Below are 6,410 nucleotides of genomic sequence, written 5' to 3' on the forward strand. Positions count from 1 at the left end.
CATGCATGACGTACGCGTACGCGCTGCGTACGAGCGTATGCCCCGCGTACCGAGGCAGTTCAGCCTTCCTATAAATAGGATGCGAGGGCTTCCGAGAAAAGGGCTCATTTCTCTCCTCTCTCTCACAATCTTGCCTCGTTTTCCGTGCCCGTTCAAACCCGAAGCTCTGGTCTTTTTGCTCAAGTCCCGAGGGTCGATTTTACTCCCGAGATTCCCGAGAATCCCAAGGAAAATCCGTTTCCCGAGACGAAACTCTGCCCGGTTTTCCATCTCGCTATCTTCAAACTTTCAAGTGAGTTCATACCCCTTAATTTACCTTTTAAATATTTTATAAATTCTTTTATATGCTTTCAAGGGGGGGATTACAAGTAAAACACACGAGTATTATCGTGTGTTACATAAAGAAACTCTTTTATATGCTGTTATATATCCAAATCACATGCGATTTATAAACCTTTAAGGAACTTTCATATATATAACATATGTTAAAATAGTATTCTATCTTTTGAAATATAAATTTGCTGTAATGCATGTATAAACTAAACTTTTCTTAGATTATTCTTGTCTATCTTAGACTCTACACCAAAAATCTATGCTTTCATAAACAAGTGATTCCTTTTCTAGGTATTTCTAAACAAACAAGACACACTTTTAGAAAACTATAATAGGTATAGTTTTACGAACAAATTTCTAACTCTTATGTATTAGAAACCTGAATTTCAAGAAGTTTACTTTCGTATACAAGAACAAACGTAACATTTTAACAAGTAGATCTGTTTTTATGCCACGGTTTTGTGAGAGACTAACTTCATGTACGTTCGAGTACACATTTCAAGTCCTGTATTATATACCCGAATCCCTTGGAGGGGGAGCGTGGTGTTTGTGTATAGATCTATACGGGCTTGACAACCCGCGCCCTGACTGTTAGCTGCAGTCCACCGTTTGGGGTGACAAACGTCATAACATTCCAACGCCTGAAGAACGTTGTGTATAGGCATTTCGAGTCGATAGTAGGGTTATAAAACTCACAAGGGGTATTAAAAATGCATTGATTTACAAGGTTTTCAAACTCATTGGTTATTTTACACTTACATACATTTTAGAAACAAACATTGGTCTTGAGTGAAGGCTACTTTTATACTACTAGAAAATATAGGATTTTCTAAACACAAACAAACAAGGACAAAACATTTCATTTCATTCAAACATTGTCATTTAAATACTTATGAAACTCACCAGCTTAAATGCTGATCTACTCTTTCAAAATTACTTGTATGTCCCAGGAAATCAGTAAATTTCAGGTATTCATTTTGCTTTTGATGAAGGGATGCTGCGGCGCCAGTTAAATCTCGTATTTTGACATCATATTGTAATTGGTTTTGAGCATGTAACTTTTGACAAATGTAAACTTTCAATTATATATATGATGGTTGTATTGCTTTCTTTACTATGTATTCATTTGTTACGTTATCACATGAAGTCATCCGCCCCCGAACGTTTCCGCCGTTCAGGTTTGGGGATGTGACAGTAGAGATTGTAACAAGGTTTCCAAAAATATCAAGAATGCTAAAATCCGAGTTATAACGAAGAAGTTATGACCGATCAAAGATCCACGACAAAACTGGCAAACCACTGTTCAGTGTAAAAACTGAAATTTCAATAAAAGGCTTTTTCGCTTTAACAATCTAAATGAAAGTTGCATTTTATGTTAAATCGAGAACTTTCATAAAAAGAACGCCAAAATCTAACTTTGTATGAGGAAGTTATGATTTTTCTAAGTTTCAATATAGCAGTGTACAACTAAAAACTCGAAATAAAGATCGAGTGGTTTTCAGCCGACACAACCTAAACGAGAATTGAAGGTCTCGTCATTAGTAGTACAACGGTAAAAAGACAGACAAAAACGGATGTCGGATGAAGAAGTATGAATATTTAATGGATTTTCCTGTCCCGGTCTGTTAAAATAATAATATTAAAAATAAATTCAAAATTAGCCGACAAAGTCTAAACGAAAGTCATAGAGTATAATTTTACCTACGTGTGCATATAAAGAATGTCAAAAATGGAGTTCGTATGCAAAAGTTTTGAATTTTACAAGTTTTTGGCTCAAAAACCGATAAAATGTTGAAAACCGGGCAATTTCGCATGGTCACCCTTCTTCCACGTTACCTCGCATGCGAGGCCTCCCTGTGTCCGCTACGTGTCGTTTGCTGATTGGACCGCAGTCTCGCGTGGCACCTTTTGATTGGACCGAAGTTTGGTCCACTCCGGATCCGACTACCTTCGCCTTCCTGTCTCACATCCGGACCTCGGCCTCGTGGCCCTCGCTGTAGACGACGCGTGTTGCTGCTGACTCACCTTTGGACCACACCCTCGTACCCCTATATAAAGGGTGCGAGACTTCTCGGATTGTTACACTTTTTCACCCCATTTTTCACCCTTTTTCACATCTTTGACTCCCACAAACTTATATACCACCCCTAAAGCCCTAGTATCTTATCTCAAACTCTAAGTAAGCCTCGAAGCCTCGAGTTTCCTGGGAAAAACAACCTCTCTCTAGTCGAAACTCTGCCTAATTAAAGCCGGTTTTTCACCAAATTAACTCCTTTGCAAGAAACGAAACGCTATCCAAATCACCACTTATTAAGTGAGTTGATACCCCCGTATTTTCATAATTTCTATTGTTTTAAGAGGGGGGGGGGGGGGGGGATACAAGTATAACACAAGAACTTTGTGTTACAAATAAATGATTTCAAATCACAATAAAACGATTTTAAAGCATAAAAAATACTCCAAATATGAACTCTTTTATAAACTTATTTTTTTCCCAAAAATTCATATTTGTATATATATATATATATATATATATATATATATATATATATATATATATATATATATATATATATATATATATATATATATATATATAGGTTTAAAAGGTTTAGGACTAATAACTCGTTCTAGGTCATTTTCCTTGTTTGGATGTGTACTTATAGTACTGGTTATTGGTCCGAATGTCATTGAAATTTTACTTATATATAAAATCGTATATGTACATAAATATAAAAGTTATTTCATCAGTTTAATTACCTTTGTAACATGTTGAGCAAGGGGTTACATGCAAAAATAGATAAATACCAATTCATAAAGTACATATAAATTATAATAGGTATAATTTATGATACATAGAACATTAATTCTTGATTCAAGTATACTAGAATACACCGTTTTGCAAGAAACAAAGGTTGGATTCAAAAAAAATCAAGGGTTTACAACTTTCAAATAGATGTCAAGAATACTAATTCACGGACATACAATCAATCATTTATTTCAGAATTATTGGGTTTTCTTTATACATGTAACGTTTATATGCTTTTTATGAGACACTCAATACAGGTTGTGTAAATTCATTTAAACAACCAAGTTAAAGTCCTGATAATTATAACGAGAGTCTCCGGTCAGGGGATCGAAACAAGGTGTGTGTAGATCTATATTGGGATTGACAACCACGCACTCAGACTACTAGCTACAGTCAGGCATACACGCCAATGAGTGACAATTGTTATCAACAGGTTAAACGCCTACAAAGCGTTTGTTTCAATCCATTCAGTCACAGTATGGTTATAATAAATCATTAAAAAGATATTAACAACACGTTAGTGTATAAACAACTAAATGTAAGTACATCTTCAAAGTACCAGTTTACAAAATACAAAGTACAATGGTATATTACAGTTTTCAATAACAGCTGGTGAAACCAGACACACTCTTAGTTACAACTTTTTCAAATACAGAACATTGGTTTACAAATAGAACGGTTTTATGGAAATAAAACTACTTTTCATATACAACAGAAAATAAGGGATTTTCTGGAATAGTTTTCATATTCAAGATACAAAGACGTCCTTTCAAACATAAAGACCTTTGTACTCACTCAACTTATTGTTGATACTCTTTTTTCAAATTTATTGTATTCTCAAGTAAATAATAAAAAGGTACTCCCCGAGCTTTTTGAGAAGATGGAGCTATATTGAGTCATATCTTCTTCTTTTGTGTAACTATTTTGGTTTCAATATACAATGATTGCACACTCGTAAATACTTATACTTTTAAATACAATGGTTCTTTGTACTTTGATTACTATGATGCATGTGTTGTGATACTACAAATAAAGTCCTCCACCCCCAGACGTTTCCGCCGTCTGGTTTCGGGGTGTGACAAATTGGTTTCAGAGCATTGTTTATAGTGAACTCAATATATCAATCCATAAAAGATATGCAAACCATAAATAGATTGGGGCTAGGAGCTCTGACTACAAGTAAATTTTTTTAAAACTTTAAGTATTTTTTGAAGAAGCATACTAAACACTCATACCTACAAGTACACAGTCAGAAGAACTTAAAAGTATTTGGATGTTGAACATTACAGTCAAACCCGGGCAGTTATGTAATCATATCTAGAATTAATATAGCCTGATCAACTATATTGATTTCAGATATGACCAACATGTGTCTGGGAGTGATAGTAGTGTTCTGACATGTCTAAAACTTACTAACTACAGAAGAAACTCTAGAACAGAACATAAAATACTATAAGATATTATAAACATCGATATGCTTTAGTGTTTCAAGCATTTCTCATAACCTTATTCTCGTACATACACAATGGTAGGATATCATCTACCAGGTGACCCTTATGTTCCAAATCATGGAAATGAAGGATGGGTAGTGGAGGATCCAGAAGACGATCCAGAAGAAGACTCAGATGAAGAACCATTTGAGGACAACGAATCAAGTGGTACGGATACAGAGGCACAAGTCTGCAACCCTGGGGAACGTCCCTTGAGACAAGACGAAGCAGAACCGATACCCGAGTGGGGCCAATATATAAACCATTGGAGTCAGCAAGATGGCCAACGCCCTCCTTACGGAATGGCAAGAGGTGTCTATAACGTCTCTAAAGGAGGAATAACCGATAGAGCTATTCCAATTATAGTAAACCGAATAGCCTGGGAATTCGATCAATCAAGGATTTTGATCAATCGAATCCTACAAATGAATACGATTGCGTAGGCTAACACTGTAGATATCCTTCGTCTTGATGAAATACAGGACGACACCTAACATCATACTGCATCCCTTCAAAGGCAACTCAATGCTGCTCAATCCGAGATAAGGGAGTCGAGAGAGCATCAAGCTGCACAAGAAAGGCATTGGAAGATGCAGGATGAGGAAGGACCCAACAACCACCATAGCAACCGTCGCAAGTATTGTTTACACTACTTCTACTTCTTGTTTAATATACTGAATGTATAGGCTACTTTTCATGATATGTACAAAACCAAGTATCAATAAAATAATAAGCACTTTACTTCAACAAGAGTTATTACAATTTTTATAAACATCCCATTCCAAAGTTTTGGATTACAAATATGTTCTAGTGTTATTTTTCATGCTTTTTCAATACGACCATGAAAATTTTATTTTCGGTAGGTCGGTTGATGTCAATGCTTCTGTAGTATTGTGGTATATTATAGACCTGCTTTAGGGTCAAGTATCCGGATTACATGTACTTAATATACCAATACAATCGACATGTATTTTCATACTCTTTGAAAAATAACCACTCCATTTTATATTATCCTGTTGCAAGTTGTACTTGCATTGGACATTTACTTCCAATTCTTAACGCGATTCTTGTTGAATTAAGTGTTTATGTTCAGAGATATCAAATTCATATTCATTCTTGATATCTCACTATCTTTTTATCTATTGACTTTTATAGAAAAAGATGCATCCTCATAGAAATCCAAGACGTAACAATGAAAATGAAGCACCGACGCCACCTCCACCACCACCCCCACAATTCGACATTGCTATGTTTCAAGCAGCAGTCATGGAAGCTATAGCGGCTGACATGTCTCATATGAACACTCCTGGTGCTAGTGGGTCGGGAGCTGGTGCACATCCTTCTAACCATGTCGAGGGTCATGAGCACTCACGAGAGTGCACTTATAAAGACTTCTCGAATGCTAAACCCAAGACTTTTAATGGAACTGGAGGAGTGATGGTTTTAAGGCAGTGCACTGAGAAGACAAAAGCAATCTTTGAAATTTTCTCCTGTCCAGAGGGTAGCAAAGTTAAATTTGCTGCCTTTACTTTTTCAGACAGGGCTCTAACATGGTGGAATGGCCATGTTAAGTCACTGACTTTGATAGTGGCTAATACTATAATCTGGGAGAACCTAAAAACCATCTTGATGCGGGAATATTATCCAGAAGGGGAAATTCAAAAACTGGAGCAAAAACTCTAGGGTCTTACGATGGTCGGTGCAGACATAACAACTTACACGAATCGGTTCTGTGACTTAGCGATTCTGTGTCCAGAAATGGTTTCTCTACAGAGCAA

The sequence above is a fragment of the Lactuca serriola genome, chromosome 5, assembly GCF_051521515.1.
Source record: "Lactuca serriola cultivar US96UC23 chromosome 5, Lser_US96UC23_V15, whole genome shotgun sequence".
NCBI classification, from domain to species: domain Eukaryota; kingdom Viridiplantae; phylum Streptophyta; class Magnoliopsida; order Asterales; family Asteraceae; genus Lactuca; species Lactuca serriola.